The sequence below is a fragment of the Eriocheir sinensis genome, unplaced genomic scaffold, assembly GCF_024679095.1.
Source record: "Eriocheir sinensis breed Jianghai 21 unplaced genomic scaffold, ASM2467909v1 Scaffold264, whole genome shotgun sequence".
In the NCBI taxonomy this organism is placed as follows: Eukaryota; Metazoa; Arthropoda; class Malacostraca; order Decapoda; family Varunidae; genus Eriocheir; species Eriocheir sinensis.
Genome location: NW_026111570.1, coordinates 75,001 through 100,529, shown reverse-complemented (window position 1 = coordinate 100,529; position 25,529 = coordinate 75,001). Strand labels below are relative to the sequence as shown.

The 25,529-nt window shown below is 41.6% G+C and overlaps 1 long non-coding RNA gene across 1 annotated transcript in view; it reads right to left on the bottom strand.

Annotated features, from left to right (window-relative positions):
* LOC126991355 (uncharacterized) overlaps window positions 1-25,529 on the bottom strand; it is a 97,918-nt gene that overhangs the window by 51,395 nt on the left and 20,994 nt on the right. The window contains exon 2 of the long non-coding RNA XR_007745439.1: window positions 12,843-12,872. This is a non-coding gene — a long non-coding RNA (uncharacterized LOC126991355). The remainder of the gene's footprint in view (window positions 1-12,842; window positions 12,873-25,529) is intronic.

Here is a 25,529-nt window from a genome sequence, read left to right as displayed (position 1 = left end):
TAATAATAATAATAATAATAATAATAATAATAATAATAATAATAATAATAATAGTAATAATAATGATAGATAATAATAATAATAATGAATGTCTCAGTAAATTTCCATATTATGGTTGAATTGCATGCTATATAGGGAACAAACTATGATACATATTGTCAATACATGGAAAAGAAAACGAATACATACGTCAGTGAATGGTAAATCAGTAAATTATTCAGTCAAAAGAAACGCTGCAAAAAAAAATCACTTGACAACAGAGAAAAAAAAATCATCCACATAAAATGAAATAAAAAATGAACAGAAACAGACAGACACAGACACACACAGACCGACGGACAGACAGACACAAAGACAAACAAACGGATACAGACATCGAGATATATGAAAGGGAAGATAAGACCACAAAGAAAACATGCTATCGACATCAAAAAAGAAAACAAACATCAACCACGCAACAAAGAAAAATAAACATCCACGTAAGAAAGCAAACCTACATCCTCCTAACAGACAAAACAAACATCATCCTCATATGAAAATCAGAAACATCCCAAAAGTAGAGACCGTGCGTGACGTAAGAGAGAAATTGCTAAACATCTTTCACGAACTGAGTGTAAATAGTCTCTTCGGAGGCGTGGGTTCGGATCCCACCGCTGCCACCACTTATGTTAACCGGTTTTTTTATTTTTTTTTAAGTAGTTAGTGTTAAGTGATAACTTTAAGGCGCGAACTGTTATCTCACTCGTCACAGGGCCGGTGTTACCGTGGCCTGCTTCACAAGTTGATTGTAGTAGGTGAGATAACACAAGCCTTTACTTAAGTGAGGTGTGGCCGAGCGGTAGCCGTTATAAGTCCACTTTAGTTCACTTTAGTTCTCTCTCTCTCTCTCTCTCTCTCTCTCTCTCTCTCTCTCTCTCTCTCTCTCAAGGTTATTAAATGGTTTGAATGTATTTTAACTATATTAACAGTATTACACAAACGTTTACAGTTTACGTGAGCGAGTCGCACGCACACCCCGAGCAGTGATCTGCTCGGCCCGCCGCCCACTGTCTTCTGCCGGCTTCTCCCGGCTGCAAGAATAATCCGGTGGCTTGTTGAATCAGCACCGTTCCCACGGCAAGAAGCACCTCCTAAGCACAACCTAGCACCTACATGGCAGTGCGCGGCACTACCATGGTGTTGCGACATAGTCACACATCCACATGTACATTATTATATATACATTACAATCTGTTTTTTTTTTTTTTTTTAATGCAAGGGAGGTACAGTTCAAGGGCAAAAACAAAGATAGCAACAATAACAAAAAAAAAATAAACGATAGACAAAACAAAAGTAGAAAGAACAAGGCCACACGTCTACACAAGATACTTATGCCGAACACGAAGAAAATAACAGAAAAGTGAATGAGGTACTGTAAAGAAGCCTAAGGAAATCCCGTCTCTCTGCGTGTCTGTCCGTCTGTGCGTTGGGAGAGACGATCTGTAATCATGATGCCAATCGTGCGTCTCACACTGCACTGACGACAAATTAATTCCGTCACAAAGAAAGGAAAAAAATAATAAACTAATAGCGTGTCAAGGATTAATGTGTGTGTGTGTGTGTGTGTGTGTGTGTGTGTGTGTGTGTGTGTGTGTGTGTGTGTGTGTGTGTGTGTGTGTGTGTGTGTGTGTGTGTGTGTGTGTGTGTGTGTGTGTGTGTGTGTGTGTTTAAAAATTATGATGATGATGATGATGATGATGAACATGAAGAGAGAGAGAGAGAGAGAGAGAGAGAGAGAGAGAGAGAGAGAGAGAGAGAGAGAGAGAGAGAGAGAGAGAGAGAGAGAGAGAGAGAGAGAGAGAGAGAGAGAGAGAGAGAGAGAGAGAGAAGGTAGGGTGGTCACTTGCAGCTGTCCTCATAATATAAACACTAACTGAATACATATCGTCACTAGGGAGAGAACGGAAGAGAAGGAGGAGGAGGAGGAGGAGGAGGAGGGGGAGGAGAAGGAAGAGGAGGAGGAGGAGGAGGAGGAGGAGGAGGAGGAAAGGCCCGTGGGTTGAAGGAATTACTGTGCATATGAGGAATGAGTGTAAATTGCTTTCTGAATTTCCATTTTAGTCCAGGGGGCTTCTCTCTCTCTCTCTCTCTCTCTAATAAAATAAATGATCTTACATTAAATGAAGTTTCCGAGTTTAAATTCTTAGGGATTGTTGTTGATAATAAATTAAGATGGAAAGGACATGTTGATATGGTAAAATCTAAGGTATCGTTGCTAACAGGTGTAATATACAGATTAAGGGAATGTTTGAATGTAAACTGTTTACGACAACTTTATTTTACGTTGGTATATCCACATCTCTTATATTGCTGTGCCATATGGGGAGGCGCCTACAAAACCTTCATCGACACTTTATTTATAACACAAAAGAAACTCTTACGTGTCATGTCATTCAAACAGCGCTACGACCATACTCAGGATATATTTATAGACCTCAGGTTATTAAAGCTTCCTGATATTATATACCTACAGACTAATTTATTTGTCCATAAATCCTTACACTGCCTTTCCATAGATTCTGGCTTTACAGCAATGCCCGGCAATGTTACCCGGAGACCTCATGACTTATTAATACCATTGTGCAGGACATCACATGCCAAACAGAGTATCCCATCAAGAGGAGCTAAAATCTGGAATGACTTACCACAACACTTAAAAACTGATGAGAATATAAGATTGTTCAAATCAAAATTAATAAAAAGGCTTCTTAGTACCTATGAGAGCTTATGATCACATTGATTTCTGTATATATTTTATTGTGTTTTTGAATGGTTCTTTGTGTGTTTTTTTCTCACATTATTTTTGCAAACTCCGACTGATTGTTGTAAATTTCATAATTTCAATAATAATCAAGCTGTTTTCAAGTTTTTATTTCACATGTACACTTGTTTACTGCTAGAGTGATATCATCTAAGTTTTTTTTCACATGGTCGTATTGTATACATTTTTCACTTCGACTGACCTACATTTATACATTGTTAAAATATATGTGAGTTATGCTTTATGTGGCCTAAACTTGTCCCTTGTTATGTACTTTCTTTACGAGTCTTCAGGTCCTTAGAAAGCCTCGGCTTAATGGACCTGGCTTAAAACAAAAACTATATTTGTAATTTACCAATATGTATATAGCTATTAAGCCAAAATAAATAATATCAATCTCTCTCTCTCTCTCTCTCTCTCTTCTCTCTCTCTTCTCTCTCTCTTCTCTCTCTCTTCTCTTCCCTTCTCTTCTCTACTCTTTTCTTCTCTCTATCCTTATTCTTCTCCTCTTCTCTACTCTTTTCTTCTCTCTATCCTTATTCTTCTCCTCTTCTCTACTCTTTTCTTCTCTCTATCCTTATTCTTCTCCTCTTCTCTACTCTTTTCTTCTCTCTATCCTTATTCTTCTCCTCTCCTCTACTCTTTCTCTCTCTCTATCCTTCCTCTCCTCTCTCTCTCTCTCTCTCTCTCTCTCTCTCTCTCTCTCTCTCTCTCTCTCTCTCTCTCTCTCTCCCAACACGGTAACGGAGGAATAAGAGAGAGTGCTCGGTTTAGTAAGGGAGTAGGAGGAGTAGGAGCAGGAGGAGGAGTGAGAGCAAGAGGAGGAACAAGGGCAGCTAGTGGAGAGTGAGGGCGGCGGAGTATGCCCGAAATACATTACTGCACAGAATTATTCTACGCCGAGCCCACCGTCGTTCCTGCCCACACACACACCTTCAGGATACCGAGTGGAGGGCCGTTGATTCGGATACCTGCGCGGGGCCATTAACAGGTAAGGAACGGCCGGGCGTATGTTGATCGTATTACCGTGCAAGACTGTTATCGGAGGTTATTAGGGAGAGTCGCCTTCACATTACGGCATTACGGATTAGGGGTAATATTTTTAGCCGTCTATATTCTTAAATGCATCGGGCTCTCTTTTATACGATTACTTCCCAAGGCCACAGAGAAGATAAGCCGGATTTTCATAAGTGATTTTTCTCGCCATGGTGAATGCTGAAGTCGTGTACAATTATCACCACTAACACAAAAAAAGTCCTTGAAAAAAACAGCAACTTCTATACGAGAGGCTTTTTCAAACGGGTAAATTGAGGCGACGAGACCTTTAACCCCTTGGATGCGGATTTCCTACAAGAAGACATCACCAAGCTACAGGAGTGAAACAAAAAGTGGCTGCTCCAATTTAGTGAAGAAAAATGTGAAGTCATGCATCTTGGGAGGGGAAATCCAGCATATCAGTACCACATGAGAAACACTCCACTACCCACCACAGAGGGACAAAAAGACCTGGGAGCATATGTTTCCAGGCTACCAGTGAAGTCGAAACCCGTGCCAAACGCAGCGGACGGGTTAAGAATACGAGTCTTAAACCTTTTGGCGCCCATACATATATTTGTCAAGGTTCTTCGTAGGCGCCGTGGGGCTTCTAGGCATAGTTTTATGACTCTGGTGGTATTTCGACCCTTCATCTGCACCGTGAACCTGAAAACACACTCAGAACAACCAAACTGATCTTTTTGGCCTTCGGAAATAGTCGATGTGATGTGAGAGAGGCGGAAGCGTCTGAGAATGGCGCCCTAGATTCCTTAAGCTTAGTTGTATTTGGGTTTGAGGAATATATACACTTAGTTTCGTTGTTCCGTGAGTGGAGTCAGTGGTTGTGAGAGGTTTCGATGTATTTCCCTAAATCTTTGCTATTGTTGTTGTTGTTGTTGTTGTTGTTGTTGTTGTTGTTCTTGTCTGTGTGTCTGTGTAAGGGGAATGTAAAATGTGCACAGCAAGGGTATATGTGGGTAAGGGGACATGTGTGTAGGGGGAATGTGTGTGTGTGTGTGTGTGTGTGTGTGTGTGTGTGTGTGTCAGTGCGCGCGTCGAAAGGCTGCGTCTCCTCTTTTTCCTAGAGCAACAAGTAAGGTCAATCAAGTCGCCTTTGAAAATCTAAATTGGACCCATTAAGTAAATTGGATTCTACTCTTTGGGGAGCCCTTCGGTCCTGTATTTAGAGGCAGCGTGTGGTCGGTCGGGGCTTTTCTTCCCCTTCTTCCCTCCTCTCTCTTTTTCAACCGGGAAGAAAAAATACGGCTATCTCGAGGCTCCCTTCCCTGAATAATCCAAGACGAAGGAAAGTGCAAAACGGTGTAGGACAAACTTCTCTACACTGACTGATTGGATGGCTGACTGACTGGGACATTTTATACTCAGCATCACATCGGTTTGTTCCCTCCACTTTATGAGAACGGAAGAAAACTCAACTACGCGTCTCGAACGGATATCTGATGAAGAGTTCCTTTACATTTACAAGTCCAAGTCGAACGGGTAGGCAAGGACTTCTGAGGGTAAAAGAGAAAGTATTATGGTAAAGCCAGAAAAAGCAGAGAAATAAAGAATGTAGATGATTGGTAACCAGAGAGCACGGAAAACAGTGAAAATTAGACCAATTGAGCGCAGTACTAGTAAAATGAGACCAAGGACTATATTTCTGTCTCACTGTTTGCCTTTCTGTTGTCTCCGTTGTGTAAAAAAAAATAACTTACATGTGCGTGCATAAGAAACAGATAAAGGTAGAAAAGAAAACAGTCGAAAAGGAAAAGACTCATAAAACGACGGAGGAGTAAACGTAAAGTTATGCATAAAACATACACGGTTGGGAAGACCCTTAACCTAACAAACACTCGACTAAATTACGAATATCTCCTGGAGCGTAAGAAAACTACCTAGGAACCCTCAAAGAAGAGCTATATAGTAGGTCTAGCAGGTCGCCATTTGTGAAGAAGTATACGTTAGAATAGGTTAGATTTGCTAAGATAACGTTAGATACAATATACGGTTGAGTTGACTGATGAATTGATCCTGTTTAAAAAGTGTTAGTTGTTCATATGAGAGAGAAGAAGATATGAGAATAGAAATATGAGAGAGAACAGAAGATATAAGAGAGAACAGAAGATAGAAGAGAATAGAAGATAATAGAGATAATAGAATATATGACACTAGAAGATATGAGAGAGAATAGAAGATATGAAAATAGAAGATATGAGAGAGAATAGAATATATGAAAATAGAAGATATGAGAGAGAATAGGAGATAATAGAAGAGAAGAGAAGAGTTTTTTGGGTCACACTGGCACAACGAAACAAAACACAGCTCATTTCACCGCACAAGGAAAAGTCAAACTCCACCTCCACCCACTCTTAAGGCCGCAAAGGAGCTCTTGGTCGTATTCTCATCTCCCGAACTGACGCCCACGCCGCCTCTCACGCGCTTCTTAAGGTGTCCCGCGGCGCCTATTAAACGAGGAATTCATACGTGGGAGAAGGAAGAACAACGCCATTAGATTCGGTCATTACACCCCACGCACCAAGGTTGGGGTGATACGTGAGCATACGAGTATAGTTGTGTTATGCGTGGGGGATGTATGGATTGATAACTACGAAGGTGAGGTTGTGTCTGTGCGGTATTGGTGAGTTCGTGTATTTGAAAAGGTGTTAGTTGAGCATGTGAGAGAGGCGAATAGAGGGAAAGTAAAGGAGAAAAGTCACACAGCAGTTACTTAATCATATGAGAGAAGAGAACTGAATGGAAGAGGAGGGAAGAGGAGAGGAGAGAAAAGAAGAGAAGAGCAAAATAGAATACAATAGAGCAGAAGAAGAGAAGAAAATAAGTAGATAAAATAAAATAAAAGTAATCCAGGCGTTAGTTGGTGTTATGAGAGAAGATAATAGAAAAAAAGTGGAAAAGGAAAGAAACGAAAAGAAAGCAAAAATGAAATGAAAAAAGGAAAAGAAAAAATGAAAGAGAAAAAAATACTAGAAAAACGAACAGAAAAAGAAAAGAAGTCATACAGCAGTTAGTTAATCATATGCGAAAATAAAATTTAAAAAAACAAGAAAAACAAACAAAAAAACACTGCAAACTAGAAATAAGAGAAAAGAAAGACAACAAGAGCGAAAATATGACAAAACGAGAGAGAGAGAGAGAGAGAGAGAGAGAGAGAGAGAGAGAGAGAGAGAGAGAGAGAGAGAGAGAGAGAGAGAGAGAAAGGAAGGAGCAGAGTAAAACTAACAATGCCGGGAAAACAATGCCCGCCGTCAGGTGTCATTCCAAACTTGCCGCCCCGAGAGAAGTGAACCTTGAACACAATTTTCGTGGCCTCAAAATATTTTTCTCGAGGCTTTCACAACTTTGATGCTCCGGCGGGCGGGTGGGAGGGGGGGAAGGGAAGGGGGTGGGTGGGTGGCGGAACAGGGGGGCGGGAGCTGATTTGGGCGGGATGGGGTATAGGCAGGGTGGTGGGCGGGTGGGGGAACAGGGGGGCGGGAGCTGATTTGGGCGGGATGGGGTATAGGCAGGGTGGTGGGCGGGTGGGGGAACAGGGGGGCGGGAGCTGATTTGGGCGGGTGGGGGAACAGGGGGGCGGGAGCTGATTTGGGCGGGATGGGGTGTAGACAGGGTGGTGGGCGGGTGGGGGAACAGGGGCAGGAGCTGATTTGGGCGGGATGGGGTGTAGGCAGGGTGGTGGGCGGGTGGGGGAACAGGGGGGCGGGAGCTGATTTGGGCGGGATGGGGTATAGGCAGGGTGGTGGGCGGGTGGGTTGGCGAGAGACATGACTCCGTACTAACTCATCCTGAAGTCTCTCTGTTTAAACTCTTTTCATTTCGTTAATAATTACTGTGTTTTTTCTTATTCTTGGACCACCACCTTGGCCTACTACAGTAACCTAACTCTATTTAATAAACTCTCTCTGTTGCTACTCTTTTCAGTGCGATAATAAATACTGCGTTTTCCGTATGACTGGAGCACCGTCTTGGGTTGCTGCAATGATCTAACTCTTACTGAAGTCTCACTGTTTATACTCTCTCCATCGCGTTGATAAGTTCTGTGTTTTCCCTATTCTTAAAAAACCACCTTGACGTTCTCATGTTGCAATGACCTATAGTCGAGCTGATAAACAGACAAGTGAAACTGAACTTAAATGGTATATCAGACGAAACCAGACGAGGAGTGCTTCCCCCGCCACAACGCCCTAAGCCGGCAAGGTGAAGTACAGGTTCCCCAACGTGACCAGGTACTTCCAGGTGCTTCAATTACCGGCCCCTAGTACTCGGCAGCGAGGGAGTGCCTGCTCAGTCTCACTCCAGAGCAGAGAGTGTGCAAGAACAGGGAAAGCACAATATATATCAATGCAGTGAACGGAATATAAACGCAGAGCCTTTAGAGAATATCTTGGTAAATGGGCCAGGCCACGCTATGCACCATTAGTTACTGAAGCGAGTGGAGATGTTTGGATGAAATCTAAGTGGTGAAGTGATAAAGAATGTTGGAAACGATATTTTTCCTTAAGTTGTACGAGTCTTACCAAAGGACGAATAGACAAGAACGGAAAAGACGGAGGGACACAAACACATACCCACAATAATAATAATAAAAAGGATAAGAAAAACGAGAACAAGAAGAACAAGAAAAAGAACAAAAACATCAGCAAGAAGAACAAAGAAAAAGCTCCTACAAATAATACAAAAGAGAAACAAAAAAACAAACCAAAACAAAACTATCACATTAAACCTAAAAAAAAAGAAAACCAAACAAGATCAAGAAAATAATAAGCTTCTCCTTTTACACAACAGAGAAGCAAAAAAACAAAACAAAAAAAACAAAACAAAAAATAACCATCACTTCAAACATAACAAAACCAAAACGACCAAATAAACAAGCAAGAAAACAACAGGACACGGACGAGGCCATCAGAGGTGACCCGCGCCGACCTGGAACACCTGCCCGTCATAATGAGGCTCCATGTCCAGGCTCATCAACACACCTTCATGGGGCTGATGATGGCTGGTCAGACGGCAACGGCGCCACAATATTACCAGTCCAGCCCCACCAGCACCACCACCACCACCGCCACCACCACCAGCCATGCACACACGCCCCATCCCTTCAAACGAGCTATTAAAGGGACGGAATTATGTTTAGCATGACGAGGCGAGGTTGAAAACACCGCCATGAGGAAGGACACGGCGTACACGGCTTGTCAATGGCCGAGGAAGTGTATTTATGTCATTTTCTGTTGGTCTCTGTTTCGTATTAATTTCTCTTGTCTATCAAGAAACAACATCTTGGGTACATTTTTCTTGTTATATTTTTTTTCCTTAAGCCTGTGTTGTTCTTTTTTCCCATTAAATTGGTTAGTTGTAATGTTTTCATTCCCATGCACTGGAAAAATAAATATGTAAGTCTGTTTTGTGTTGGTGGTTATGGTCGATCGAAATAAGAACATCAGTAGGGTATATTTCAGCTTTTTTTTTTTAAAGCTTGTGTCATCTTTTCCCGTAAAATAAAAAATGGTAGTTTTTTTTTATTCGCATGCACTATCAATAGAAAATGTGAGCCTTTTTCTTTCTACAAATAATGGTTCGTTTGTTTTTTCACTCGCATGCACTATTGAAAGAATATGTTTGAGCCTTTTTTTCTTTCCTTCTCTTTTGGTGGCTCATCTACGTAAGAACAACGTTAAGTGTTTTTGGTATTACGTTTCAATCACAAGGGACCGATTACGCTTCGATAAATGCCGGAGCTCACACATCACGAGGGCTGAGAGAATAGGTACTCGCGGGGGGTCTATTACAATTTTAAACATGACTATGAGCAAACCTATACTTCCAACTCACTCACAGAAGAATAATTCATCACGTCAATTGTATACTTTGAATGCTCACACCTACATCTAATACCTCTCAACATGACACAGTTTATGCTCGATCATCCTTCTATTTCTATATAAAAAAACGTCAATGCTCGTTTCTAGTTTTGCTACAGCCTCCAGCCAAGTTGCCACGTGTAATGTACTTGAAGATAACCATAAACTAACCTAACCATAACATAAACAAAATTTTCATGTTTCCACGGTAAATTAAAAAAAAATGCAACCTTAGTAATGGAACTTATCATCTAACTTATTGAGTCCTTCGTTTATTGACTTGATTTTTGGTACAAGATAAAAGTCTTCATGTATATCCTTGGTAAAATCACATATAAGCACCCTCAATAACGTCAAATTATCTAACATACTGAACCATTCTTTTACTGAGTGCTGCTACTAGTTCCTGCCTGTAATGTATTTGAAGATGGCCTAAATTGGTAAGCCTTTAAAACGTCCTCCAGACAGTGTTGCCATGAAAGGTTGAGAAGGGGAAATCTACAAAAATGAAAAGACAACATACACAGGTGGAAGCTCAGGACACCTCAATGAAAACTCGCTGAAGAGCAGGAAGGTAAGCAGGATAGACACGGAGGTTCCGGGCGTTCTGACTTAATCCCTGCACACACACACACACACACACACACACACACACACACACACACACACACACACACACACACACACACACACACAACATTTTGGTAAGAATGATTTAAAACAGTTACAGGGTGAAGTAAAGTTGGGGGCATACTCTACAGTTACGCGTGGCCTCCGTGCTCATCTCCGTCACAGTTTTAAAAGTACGTACCATGAACTCAAATTTTCCTGTGACTAAGATAATAAGCGATGTTTTCGGATTGCTACACATACACACACACACACACACACACACACACACACACACACACACACACACACACACACACACACACACACACAAAGCAACACACCTTTTCCTTACGCCAGAGGATGAGATTACAAGCAGAATCTAATTTATCAGATGCGTCAAGAATGTCAACAAGACGCAAAAACAGCCATATTTTCTCTCTCTCTCTCTCTCTCTCTCTCTCTCTCTCTCTCTCTCTCACATAATTTAAAGGGTATGTCCTAATTGCACCTTTGGTTGAAAATGATGGAGGGAGAGATAAAGCGAGAAAAAAGGAAGGAGAGAAAGAAAATTAAATATAAGTAACGAAAGAAGGAAGGGAAGAGACGAGGAAAGAACGAATAAAAGAACAAACAAACTGACGAACGAACGAAGGGGGAGAAAGAGTAGGGCTGGAAAGGTGTACGAAGGATGAGTACGAGGAGAAAACGAATTAAGGAAGGAAGGGATGAGAGGAAAAAAGACGGAGGCGAAGGGAGAACGGAAAGAAATAGAGCAAAAGTTAGGAGTGACAGAAGACTTGGAGGGAGAGGAGGAGGAGGGGAGAGAAAGAGAAAGATTAAAAGAGAAAGGGAAGAAATAAAGTACGTGAGAGGAAAGAAAGGAAAGAAATAAGACAAAAAGAAGGAGTGACAGAAGACTTGAAGAGAAAGGAGAAGGGAAGAAAAAAAAAAGATAAAAGACAGAGATAAAGAAATAGACAGAAATAAAAAACAAAATAGAGCAGGAAGTCAGGGAAGGAAAATTAAATGCGTCAGTAAACTAATGAATGAGTGCGTGAGCGGGTGAGTGAGTGAGTGAGTTAGGAAGGGAAAGAGGAAAGAGGAAAAAACGGCTAGAGAAAAAAAAGGAGGAAGGGGCGAAGGGAGGAGGAAAAGGGAAAGAGGAGAAAAAGGTAAACGGAGGAAAAAAAGGGGGCGGGAAGAAGAGGAGGAAGAGGAGAGAGGAAAATGAGTGAGAGAAGAGATGAGGAAGCGAGGGCGGGCAATAACCATGTGGTTAGAGGGTTGAAGACAGAGCATCTAGCAATGAAGTTTATTTCTGACAAAGGAAAAAAAAAAAAGGAGAAAAAAAAGTGATATGGTGGGGATGAAGGATGAGAGAGAGAGAGAGAGAGAGAGAGAGAGAGAGAGAGAGAGAGAGAGAGAGAGAGAGAGAGAGAGAGAGAGAGAGAGAGAGAGAGAGAGAGAGAGAGAGAGAGAGAGAGAGAGAGAGAGAGAGAGAGATAGAGAGAGAGAGAGAGAGAGAGAGAGAGAGAGAGAGAGAGAGAGAGAGAGAGAGAGAGAGAGAGAGAGAGAGAGAGAGAGAGAGAGAGAGAGAGAGAGAGAGAGAGAGAGAGAGAGAGAGAGAGAGAGAGAGAGAGAAAATGGGGAGAGTGAATTTTCCACTGCCTAACAGACTCCTAACGCAATTTTCTCTCTCTATCTACTTTTTTTTGTGTGTGTTGTTCGTCTCCATTACTATCCTCCTCCTCCTCCCCCTCCTCCTCCTCCTCCTCCAATGCAATACCGACATCGGCAGGAGTTATTTCTCAAATAGAGTTGTTCGCCACTGGAACAGCCTTCTTTCAGAAGTGGTTAGCGCAGAGACCATCAACTCCTTCAAGAAACGCATTGATCGCCACTTTGCTGCAACGGGTGTGAACTGAACGTTCCCAAGAGTAGGTACACAAGTGCTTTAATTCTTCCCTGCAAGCCACTCCTATGGCAAATGGATTGATTAAATCACTGAATGCAGGCAGCCTAGTAATGAGCCAACAGGCTTTCTGCTGCCTGCTAGTCCATGTTTCCATGTTGTTTCCTCCTCCTCCTCCTCCTCCTCCTCTAACATCTATTCTAACTCATTTTTCATTTGTCTACTTTTCTTTACAACATTTTTTGTGTGTGTAAATCAATAGAAAAATACAAACTACTTTGTTTCTATATAATAAGTACTCTCTCTCTCTCTCTCTCTCTCTCTCTCTCTCATCAACAGGTGGGTCAGGTACACCTTCGCATCGGAAGACACAAAGAACGCGTAAATTCTTTATGTCGTTGACAATCAGATTACAGAGAGAGAGAGAGAGAGAGAGAGAGAGAGAGAGAGAGAGAGAGAGAGAGAGAGAGAGAGAGAGAGAGAGAGAGAGAGAGAGAGAGAGAGAGAGAGAGAGAGAGAGAGAGAGAGAGAGAGAGAGAGAGAGAGAGAGAGAGAGAGAGAGAGAGAGAGAGAGAGAATAAAGAGGAAATCACATAACACCTACCAGTTAGACGCAACACACAGCAACACACACCTGCAACACAGAAGGAAAGACACGTTAGAAGGTAAAAAAAGGTGTATTATCATTATTATCATCATCATCATCATCATCATCATCATCATTAGTGAAGGAAAAGATGAAAGGAGAAAACGCGTCTGCTCAAAAAAACAAATAAATAAATAAAACAATAATATATAAAGAAATAGTAAAAGTAAATAAAAAACAGAGCAGAACGCCAATAGAAAAAACAATAAGTAAATAATATGAAGAGATTCCAGTAAGAAAAAAAAAAAAAGAGGCGTGCATGACAGACATTGCCAACGAAATAAAGCGAACGCCGAAACGATTTATTTATATGCGTATTCCGAGTATGGCAAAAACTAATCTGGAGTGGGTAAAAAGAAGAGGCATGAATTTTATCGGGTTTTTTTTTCCTCTGTTTTCCGGCTTCAAGATTAACCTGTGTGTAAACGGAAGGTGAAGTGTGAACAGGTGCGTGAGGTTGGGAAGGAGGAGGAGGAGGAGGAGGAGGAGGAGGAGGAGGAGGAGGAGGAGGAGGAGGAGGAGGAGGAGGAGGAGGAGGGAGGGAGAGGAAAAATAAATATGAAATGGTTGCAATATTGGTTGTAACGGATGAGATAAAAGTGTGTGTGTGTGTGTGTGTGTGTGTGTGTGTGTGTACTAGAGAGAGAGAGAGAGAGAGAGAGAGAGAGAGAGAGAGAGAGAGAGAGAGAGAGAGAGAGAGAGAGAGAGAGAGAGAGAGAGAGAGAGAGAGAGAGAGAGAGAGAGAGAGAGAATGATTGTTAGGGAAGGATGAAGCGGCTTGAGGAGCGAGAAGAGATTACGCCGAATGTAAAAACTCGGCTAAGAGGATTGACGAATGAAAAGGATGAAAATGTTAAAATGTTCGCGGGGAGAAATTTCGTGAAAAAAAACACCCGGGAATAAAACTGTTTCCAAGGACACAGAACCATGAACAGAGGAAAATAAGTGTCGCATGTTGCCGTAGAAGAGCTGAAAACCAAAATGTAATGTAGGTCACCTCTTGTTTATGGTTTTATTTTTCAGGGGTGTGGAGTCGGCGTCGAGGTCGGAGTCGGTAAAAAATATCTCCGACTCCGAAACCTTTACGACACTTGTGATGTTGTTGTGTTGCTGGATGTGGTGTAGTGTGTTAGGGCGTGGCGGGGTTTGATTTGCCTACCACTTTACTGCTGACGAGGGGAAGGGGGAAGGGGAGAGGAGCCAAAGTCGGAGTCGCAACCTAAAAAAATAAAGTTGGTTTTATAAGACACTTGCTTCTCATATGAGCTATATATGGAAAAAGGGTACTTGGAAATGCTCATTAACCTAATGAAAGCCTTGTCAACATTGTATGTACTTAAGCAGCGAATATAATGCGACCCTACTAGCTAAGGGTCGCATTATAAGACATTTCACTGCCCAAGAACACATATTTGACAAGGCTTTCATAGGAGGTGTGGGCATTTATAGGAGTAGTTTTATGACCCTGGTGGAGTTTGACCCTTCTTCTGTACCGTGATCCTAAAGAAACACTCATTAGAACCCGAGTGACCCCCTCTTTGACCTTTAGAAGTAGCTGATGTGAGAAACAAATGTGTCTTATGATACCGACCCTAGTGTCTGAGTCGGAGTTGGAGTCATTTTTTTTTTTTTATATCCAACTCCACATCCCTGTCATTTTCTTCCTTTACAGCGAAAGATTCAGTTTAGGTGCAGGTGTAGGGATGGAAAAAAGGCTTGCCAATCATACAGAGGACAGGAGCAGTATCGAAAGTGACGTCAATAAGGTTTGAAATGAGTCTTGATCCTTCGAAGCTGGTGGTGCATGCTCATGGGTGACGGAAAAAAAGATTGCGAAGGAAGTTTTTTTTTTGTGTGTGTGTGTATCTCAATAACAAAAGCATACCGGAAACTAATGCTTGGTGATATGTAGTCTCTTCTTACTGGAAAAAATATGTATAAAAAAAAAAACAATAATCGGATTAAATTGAATGGATAGCAAAAGGTGCTTATATTCTTCACTAACAAGGAGGCAGGTAACTATTGCTTCGTAACATTTGGTCTTTCTTCTTCAAGGTGGGAAAAAAAATTGTACAAATAAAAATACGAATAAATAACCGGATGAAATTAAATAAAATAGGATGTTATTCCCTTTCTTTCTTTTCTTTTCCCCATTTTCTCTTCTTCGTTGCACTTCCTTTCCTTTTTCTTCCTTCCCTTCCTTTCTTTTATTTTCTTTATTCTATAGTTTTTTTAGGAATTTGAGAGCTAAGAAATTAATAAACGGATGAAATGAAGTAGAATGTTATGCAATTCCCTTTCTTCCTTCTCTTTTCCACTTTCCTTTCCCTTCTCTTCCTCTAGTCCCCTTTTTTTTATTTTCTTTATACTTTTTTTAGGAATTTGAATACTAAGAAATTAATAAACGGATAAATTAAATAGAATGTGATGTCTTTATCGTCCTCTTCTTCTCCTCTTTCCTTTCCTGCAATTCACTTCCTTTCCCTTCTCTTCCTCTCCTTCCCTTCCTTTATTTTCTTTATACTTTTGTTTTAGGATTTTGAGTGCTAAGAAATCCATAAACGAATGTAATGTCTTTCCTAATCTTCCTCTTCTTTCCCCTTTTACCTTCCCTTATTTTCACATCACTTAACCTCCCTTTCCTTACCTTCCTTTCCTTTACACTTTCTACTCTTTATACCTTTTCCACTTCCCTTCATTTCCCTTTCTTTCCTTCCCTTCCTTTCTTTATACTTTACACACTTTATGCTTCTTTCAGTGTTAAGTGATATAAAGGAGGAACATCGTGTATACACCAGACCTGCATAAGACTTCCAATGAATAAGAAAAACACGATGAGGAGATTCAGGGTGGCTGTTGTATTCGTAAAGCGAGTCACAAATTGGCCGGTATTATGACACTTTCGCTTCTCACATCACCTATTTCTAAAGGTCAAAGAGAGGTTCAATCGGGTTCTAATGAGTGTTTCTTTAGGTTCACGGTACAGAAGAAGGGTAAAACTACCACCAGGGTCATAAAACTACTCCTGGAAATGACCCGAGCTCCTACGAAGGCCTTGTCAAATCGGTGAACTTGGGCGACGAAATGTTTAAAAATACGACCCAAAGACAGAGAAACAAGGACAGAGTACAGCCGGGCACTCAGGGGGGCACGCATTGACTATGGACGAGGGACATGAATCGGGCAAGAGGTAGAAAAACCGAATCAAAGAAAAATAAAGCGGAAGCCATTCTTTTTCTCTTCGCCTTTGTTTATGGTGAAGCCGCTTGGGAATGAATAAAGAATGAATGGCAGTTCCCGAGAGAGTAGTATGCGAAAGTTTAATAATAGAAGGTTGTGAATGATGGATTAGGTTAGATGTGGAGCTACTTATTATGAAGGTGGAGAAGGTTTTGCATTATTAAAAGGGTAATAATCATGATGGGTTCGTGGTGTTGAATTTGTAATGCCGTTGAAAAGGAAGAGAAGTGGTGGTAGAAGAAGAAGAAAGAAGAAAAGAACAAGAATAACAAGAACAAGAGCAAGAACAAAAACAACACGAACAAGAAAAACAAGAAAAAACAGTTAAAAAAATCAAGAAAGAAGAAAAAAAAAAGACAGCATACATTAAAGACAAACAAAAGAATATCTCGTACTGGTCAAAGCAATAGCAAGAAGAATAAAAGAAAAAACACCTAACAAACACACATACAAAAAAAAAACTGATATACAAGAGAACCAGTAAGAGGTTCCATTAAGTAACGCAACCAGCCACCCACTCAACTATCCAACCAACCATATCATTCATAAGCAGGAGAGGGACGTCAGCGTTACCTGGAAGCGGTCGGAAAGTCGAGGCTTCTTCTTCTTCTTAGACACTTTCGCTTCTCACATTATCTATTGCTAAAGGTCAAAGAGGGGGTCAATCGGGTTCTAATGAGTGTTTCTACAGGTTCATGGTACAGAGGAAGGGTCACATTATCACCAAGGTCATAGAACTACTCCTGGAAATGCCCACAACTCCTACGAAAGCCTTGTCAAATTAGTGTTCTTGGGCGATGAAATGTCTTAAAATACGACGCTACGACGAGGCAAGAGTGTGTGTATATATACAGGCTGGCAGCAGACGGGATGAGGAACACGATGTCGATGATAAGTAACACATGTGGGAGAACGTCAGAGAAGGAGAAGGCGGCGAGGGAGGGAGGGACCACACAGCGACACAGAGAGAGAGAGAAATGTACAGCGCTGGAAGGTGATGTGACGAGGAGGAGGTGGGAAAGGAGGTGAATATAGCATGAGGTGCGCTGAGGTGAGAGGAGGCTTGGGGGAAGGAATGGAGAGGACGTGGGTGGTGGTGAAGTTATATATAGCGGGGAAATAGGAGATGAAGAGAGTAGATGTGATGGAAGGTATGGTATGAGATGCCTTGTTAGAAGTCTTATGGAAGGAAAGAAGAAGACGCAAGTAGTGGTGATGGAGGTTTATAAAGAGAGAAATAGGAGATGGATACAGGAAGAATGGTGAAGGAAATATAGCTTTGAGGTGACGGACAAAAATATGGACAGTGAACCAAACGTGTGTCTATGTGTTCAAACGTGATGTGACGGGAGAAACAGACGTGAGATGAGGCGTTTTGAGGTGAATTGAGGTGATAGTCATGTGCAAGGGAAGAAGCGACATACATAAGAGGTGAGGGAAGTACTAGTGACCGATGACCGTGAGGGAAAGTAACGGAAGGAAGGAAGACGCATTTGAACCATAAAAAAAATGTTTGTCCAGGTAATATGGCCATGAGGGAGGGAAGGAGAGATGGAGACATGAGTGCTGAAGGGATGCTGGTGACCGCTGATGCTGCAGAGGGTAAGAAGATGCGTTTGACCCAGAAAATGATGTTGATAAGATGTGGAAAGAAGATGAACACGAAGATGATGCTAGTACTGGATGTTGAGGGAAGAGAGGATGACGACGATGATGATGTGGTAAAAATGAAGATGGAAGAAGTGGCTATTGCGTTTGAACCTTAAAAAAGACGTTACGGAAATGAGGAAAGTGAAAGCTTGAAAGAGGATGATAATACTGAATGTTGAGGGAAGTGAAGACGACGATGATGATAGTAAAAGTGATGATAGAAGTAGATGATGCGTTTGACCGATATATAAAAGATGCAGCGCAGAAGAGGAGGGGAATAAAAAGGAAAATAATGCTAATACTAGATGTTGAGGGAAATGAAAATGAGGATGATGATGATAGTGATAAAAAATTAAAAGGATGACAGAAGTGGATGTTGACAGAAAGAAAGCAGACAAGATGGATACAAATAAAAGAAAAAAAATGGCAAAGATATGAAAAAAATCACTGCATGGATGAAGATAAAGGTGAAAAGGGTGATGACAGGGAATGGAAAATAAACGAATAGGTGAAAAAAAGGAAGCTTTAGAACATTTGAGGTATAATGAAGCAACTTGAGTGTTTACTGTACCTTTATAGTGTTAATTAACTTACACGCGTAATAAGATAAAGGGTTCTGGTTTATTTGATTGGAGTGGGTGGTATTATTATTGTCATTATTATTATTATTATTATTATTATTATTATTATTATTATTATTATTACTGCCACCATTATCATAACCTGCACTTTCGTTTTTCTTTTTTTCATCCATATTCTTCCACTTTCAAATCTTCTTCCATCACTCCATCCACTAACTTCTGAGTCTCCTTCCACTTAAAACTCCACTTGCTTTCATCCACTTACTCCATACCGTCTTCCGAAAAAAATAACTTATTCCCTCACTCTACCATATCACTACCTGAGCATAAATTAATCATCTCCTTCCTTTGCACAGTACCATATTATGCTCTCTCTCCTTTAAACTCCTCAAATTACACCTCCAACTCCTTCCTCTCCTCATCTTCCCCTAATTCCTTCCACCATTATTGCTCTCCTTCCTTCCTCACCTTCCACCTCTTCCTTTCCTCCATCTCCTCTCATCCACTTCTCGCCTCCACCTCCCGCCCTGATGGATGTGCCAAAGGAGAGTCGGATGAAGAGTCAAAACAGACGCATTCACAGGCAAACGTGTGGAAAATTAACATCTTGAGAAGGAGGAGGAGGAGGAGGAAACATGGAAACATGGAAATGCAGGCAACAGAAAGCCTATTGGCTCATTACGAGGTCGCCCGCTTGGGTGATTTAATCTGCTCGATCGCCACTTGGGGCTTGGTGAGCAGATGAAAGCACCTCGATATTGAGGAGCAGATGGAAGCCCCTCGTTATTCAGTTTACTCCCGACGCAGCGAAATGACGGTCGATTCTATATTTGAAGGAGTTGATGGTATTCGCATTCACTACTTCTGAGGGAAGATTGTTCCAGTGGCGGATGACTCGGTTTGAAAAGAAACTCCTTCCAATGTCTGTGTTACATCGACTCGACTGAATGGGTAAACCGTTATTTCTAGTTCTTGAGTTGGTTTGCAGTTCAAAGAATTTGGAGTAATCGACGTTATTGAACTTTTTTAGATACTTGAAGACTTGAATCATAGTATAATAGTAGTTTAGTATAATAGTAATAGTATAATAGTAATTTCTTCTCCTCCTTCTCCACTTCCTCCTCCTCTTCTTCCTTCTTTGGTATTGGTAGGAAGGTAGGCAGGTGTGTAAATTATATATGTAGTCTGTCAAACACACCTGGACGAGGCTAATCACTTACTCACTTACTCACTCACACACACTCACTCACTCTGAAGCTAGTCCACCAACACACACACTTATTCACGCCTTCAATATTCCGTTCACTCATACTAACTTACTTTCAAGCCTTATGTCCCTCTGACCCTCACTCACTTATTCTCACTCACTCACTCATCCACATACATATACTCAGTTACTCCCCCCTTGCTCCCTACTTTACTATTTCCTTTTCTACTTTACCTATTCACTCACACACGTATGAAAGTCACCCCTTCATTCACTTAACTCATCCACTCACACACGTACTCGTCACTCCTTTATTCCCTCATTTATTATTCACTCAACTCATTCACTCATTCATCCATTCACACACGTACTCAAGTCATGCACTCCTTCATTCGCTCATTCATTATTCACGCACGCACTCACTCACTCCCAAACATGACTTCGGGTTCCCAGAAGAATTCCCTCGTTGAAATGAATAACGTACACACTCTCATATCACATTCCAACTTGGCATATATTGTAACTGCATTGTACTGTGTGTGTGTGTGTGTGTGCTGTTATGAGTCTCTCTCTCTCTCTCTCTCTCTCTTACTCTCTTACTCTCTTACTCTCTTACTCTCTCACTCCCTCACTCCCACCTAACAGAAACTACCGAAATAAACGAGTATATACAATTTAAAAGACTGTCTAGGTGTATCTGCTGCTGTTCGGGTGTAAGAGGTACTCCCTGCGTCTTAATATTACCATTTTTTACACAGGTAGGTTCGCTTGAGGGCGCTTCAACATCAACAGGTATCATGGCCAAGTATGCTTCATTTCGGATATTTTCTTTTCTATTTTAATTTAATCTCTTCACACACATGTTTGGTTTAGCTAAGGAATATGAAGTGAAGTCAAAGGGAAAGGAATGGAAAGGAAGTTAAGCCAAAAGGGAAATGGATGGAAGAAAAAGGGAAATGAAAAGGAAGGGAGAGGCAAGGAAAATAGAGCTGTATAGAATGGAATGAAAAGGAAATGAAAGGAAGGAGTATGAGAAGGGAAAAAAGAGAAATGAAAGGGGTGAAAGTGTAGATTTTATTCAACTCTATTATTAACCTGAAAAGAAGAATTCCACTACAGCAAACGTTTCAAGTTCTGTACGGGTAGAAGATACTGTAAATGAGATTGACGGAGAAAAAAAATAAGAAATGATAAAGAAAAAGAGGAAAAAATAAACCCAAGGAAAAATATCATAGGTCTAACACACACACACACACACACACACACACACACACACACACACACACACACACACACACACACACACACACACACACACACACACACACACACACACACACACATATTTTCATTATACTTGCGTCCACCATTATCATTTTCCCATTTTTCCTGCTCTCAGTTTTTCCTTCCTTTCCTTTTCCTTTCTCTTTCCTTTTTCTTTCACCTCTTTTCACCTTCATTCATTCCTTTCCTTCCATTTTCATTTCCTCTCCTTTAGTTTTGTTTTGTATCCTTTTCTTTCCCTTCACTTCTCGTATTTTCCTCTCTCTTCTTTTACTTATTCCTTTCACTTAATTTCCATTCCATTCTATATCCCTCTATTTCCCTTGTTTTTCCCTTCCTTTTCATTTCCCTGCTCCTTTCCTTTCATTTCCCTTTTGGCTTCCCTTCCCTTCCCTTTCTCTTCCTTGACTTCACTTCATATGCCTCATCTAAACCAAATATGTGTGTGTGTGTGTGTGTGTGTGTGTGTGTGTGTGTAAGACAATGATAAAAAAATAAAGAACGCAGGAACAACAGAAGGAAAGAACGAAAGAAAGAAAGAACAAGAGAGAGAGAGAGAGAGAGAGAGAGAGAGAGAGAGAGAGAGAGAGAGAGAGAGAGAGAGAGAGAGAGAGAGAGAGAGAGAGAGAGAGAGAGAGAGAGAGAGAGAGAGAGAGAGAGAGAGAGAGAGAGAGAGAGAGAGAGAGAGAGAGAGAGAGAGAGAGAGAGAGAGAGAGAGAGAGAGAGAGAGAGAGAGAGAGAGAGAGAGAGAGAGAGAGAGAGAGAGAGAGAGAGAGAGAGAGAGAGAGAGAGAGAGAGAGAGAGAGAGAGAGAGAGAGAGAGAGAGAGAGTGAGAGAGAGAGAGAGAGAGAGAGAGAGAGAGAGAGAGAGAGAGAGAGAGAGAGAGAGGCAGCCTCACGAAATATTCACAAGGGTAAAACGAAACACTAGAAAGAGGAGGAGGAGGAGGAGGAGAAGGAGAAAGTTCGATGAGGAAAAGGGAAAGCAAGTCTAAGAGCAAGAAAAAAGAGGAAGAAGGAGAAGAAGAAGAAGAAGAAGAAGAAGAAGAAGAAGAAGAAGAAGAAGAAAAAGAGGAAAAGGAAGAGGAAAAGGAAGAGGAAGAGGAGGAGGAGGGGGCATGGAAACAGCTGAGAAGTGTCAGTTCAAATAAATGTTTCTCGCAGTTTCTTCGCCATATTAAACGCTTGACAAATTGCTTCTCTCTCTGTGTGTGTGTGTGTGTGTGTGTGTGTGTGTGTGTGTGTGTGTGAAAATAATTAGCATCCTCTCTATCTTGACTTAATTGGATGACTTGCTAATCAAATATCCAAATGATCATCTTTCTGACTCCTTGACTGACTGACTGACTGACTGTTTAACTGACTGATTGACTGAAGCAAGACTAACTGGTTGATGATTGACGGGTTTAATGATTAGGTTATCAAAATGACTGACTGACTGACTGACTGACTGTGTGACTGACTGACTTACTGATGCACTGCAATACTAAATGGTTGAGAGAAGGAGGTTCACACACTGAGTGACTGACTGTTTAACTGACTGACTGACTGAAGCAAGACTAACTGGTTGATGATTGACGGGTTTACTGACTAGTTTATCAAAATGACTGATTGACTGACTGACTGACTGACTGACTTACTGATGCATTGACCGACTCACTGCAATACTAGCTGGTTGAGAGAAGGAGGTTTACACACTGACTGACTGACTAGTTGAATGACTGCCTGACTGCCTAACTAGCTGACTGACTGAATGAATGAATAAACGACCGCCATTAAAGAGACAAAATTATTTCAAACTCGCACACAATCTCCAAACAGCAAAACAAAACAAAAAAAAAAAAAATCAATTAGCCAAACATTAAAACAGAGAGACGTGCTTGACCGACTGACCGACTGATTGACGAGCTGAATGATCGACTGACTGACCGACTGACTGATTACCTTTACCTTCAAAACCAATAAGACACTTGATTACTCGCAGACTCTTTTTCCACGATTAATTCTCTCCCGTTCTTTTGATGCTGCACTTTTTAATCAGCAAGTTTTATTTTTTTCTCTCTAAAACACACACACACACACACACACACACACACACACACACACACACACACACACACACACACAAATTGCAGCTGTACAGAAGGGAAGAAGACGAAGAACAGAAGGGCACGAGGGGAGGAGCGACAAGGGGAAGGAAGGATGAAAGGAAGGGAGTGGATGTCCCTCCTTCTTCCCCCTCCCATCTCCTCCCCTTCCTCCTCCCCTGGGGATGAGTTACTTAACGAGGGGACGACAAGGTGATTGGACCAGATAACAAATGGCCCCAGAAGGAGGAGGAGGAGGAGGAGGAGGAGGAGAAGGAGGAGGAGAAGGAGGAGGAGGAGGAGGAGGAGAAAGAGGAGGAAGAGGCGGAGGAGGAGGAGGAATGTACAGATGAACTAAGGGGACAAGTTAGCACACACACACACACACACACACACACACACACAGAGAGAGAGAGAGAGAGAGAGAGAGAGAGAGAGAGAGAGAGAGAGAGAGAGAGAGAGAGAGAGAGAGAGAGAGAGAGAGAGAGAGAGAGAGAGAGAGAGAGAGAGAGAGAGAGAGAGAGAGAGAGAGAGAGAGAGAGAGAGAGAGAGAGAGAGAGAGAGAGAGAGAGAGAGAGAGAGAGAGAGAGTGTATGAGAGAGACAGACCCTTCCCCCTGAGACTCCCTTCAATGCTGCTCTGAAGGGAAGAGAACAAAAAGACAATAAAAAAAAAACGCACACACTTTTTGGAGGAAGTGAACAGCTCGGAGGGAGGGAGGGAAGGAGAGAGGGGAGATAAGAAGGCCGAGGAAGGAAGGAAGGAAGGAAGGAAGGACAGATGGAGAGGAAACACAACGGAGGAAAGGGAAGTAGAGGGCTAATGGACTGGATGAAAGATGGATGAAAGCAGGTAGGGGAGAGAGAGAGAGAGAGAGAGAGAGAGAGAGAGAGAGAGAGAGAGAGAGAGAGAGAGAGAGAGAGAGAGAGAGAGAGAGAGAGAGAGAGAGAGAGAGAGAGAGAGAGAGAGAGAGAGAGAGAGAGAAATGCCTCCCAGACAGACGCTTATTCAAGATGTTACTGTCTTTTCAATATTTGGTTCACACACACACACACACACACACACACACACACACATGTACTAAGGCAACTTTTTTTTTCATCTATTTTACGTTTTTTCTTTCATCAACGGGACAAGAACCTCAGCACGAGTAGTAGTAGTAGTAGTAGTAGTAGTAGTAATAGTAGAAGTAGTAGTAGTAGTAGTAGTAGTACCAATGACGATAAAAAAATAATATTAATACTCTTCCTGTCACCAACTGTTTTAGCAGCGGTAATATTTTCGCGTTCTGTTAGCGGATCAAAATATGTGCTTTTTTTTACCTCCTCTGACGTCTATGTAATATTAATCTTGCGTCATCGGAGGGTTTAGCGATAAAGGTATTAACGCCAACATCAGTCAGCGCTGTCCATGTAACATTTACGATTGCGCTTGTCAGTCAGTACTCTTGCAATAATAACTTTTTCATAATTATATATTTAACAACTGTCTGTTTTTGTCTTTTTGTTTGGATGTATGTGTCTGTCTTTCTGTCTGTCCGTGTCTGTTTATCTGTTCGTGTGTGTGTGTGTGTGTGTGTGTGTGTGTGTGTGTGTTTGCCTACCGGTCTGTGTGTCTGTCTCTCTATCTGTCTGTCTGTCTGTTTGTCATGACCATTAGTACCCTCATCTCTTTCTCTCTCATCTCAACTTTTGTCAAATTTAATTACTTTTCCTTCGTCTTTTTGGTATTAAGGCTTTCATGTCACTTTTGCTATAATAATGATGATAATAATGAGTCTTTGTGTGTGTGTGTGTGTGTGTGTGTGTGTGTGTGTGTGTGTGTGTGTGTGTGTGTGTGTGTGTGTGTGTGTGTGTGTGTGTGTGTGTGTAAAAGACAGAATAATTGTTTTTTTTCTTCATTTTTATTCATTCGTTCTCAGCTGCCAATTCCTCTTTTTTTCTTTTTTTTCTTTCAGTGTTGACAAGTTGACTGACATGAAATTCTCACTGTCATCAGCCGCTGTTTTTTTTTTTTTTTTTTTTTTTTTTTTGTTTGTTTCTATTGTACCTTTAAAAATAATAATGTGTGTCATTTGTGTGTGTGTGTGTGTGTGTGTGTGTGTGTGTGTGTGTGTGTGTGTGTGTGTGTGTGTTGCAACCATCTTTTTAATTTCTTATCTCTCTCGTCTCATCCTTCCTTCACCATCCCTCCTTTCCCTCCCTCCCTCCTTACCTCCTCTTCCTCTTTCTTTATGGCTGTCTGTCCCTCGGTCCCTCCCTCCTTCCCTCCTTTCCTCCACTTGACACGCGAGCAACACAAAGGAAAGTCAACACTCCACTACAACACAGGACGAGGCCAAGGAACACTCCCCCCTACTCCATTTACTCAACCACCTCCTCCTCCACCTCCTACTCCACCTTTCCACTCTTCCATCTTTCCTTACCTACTCCATTTCGATCTTCACTCCCTCCACCTTCTCTACTCATCTCCTCCTTTAGCTTTCTCTATTCCATTTACCCCACCTCGTCCTCCACCTCCTACTCCACTTCCAACTCCACCTTTCCACTCTTCCATCTTTCCTTACCTACTCCTTTCGATCTTCACTCCCTCCACCA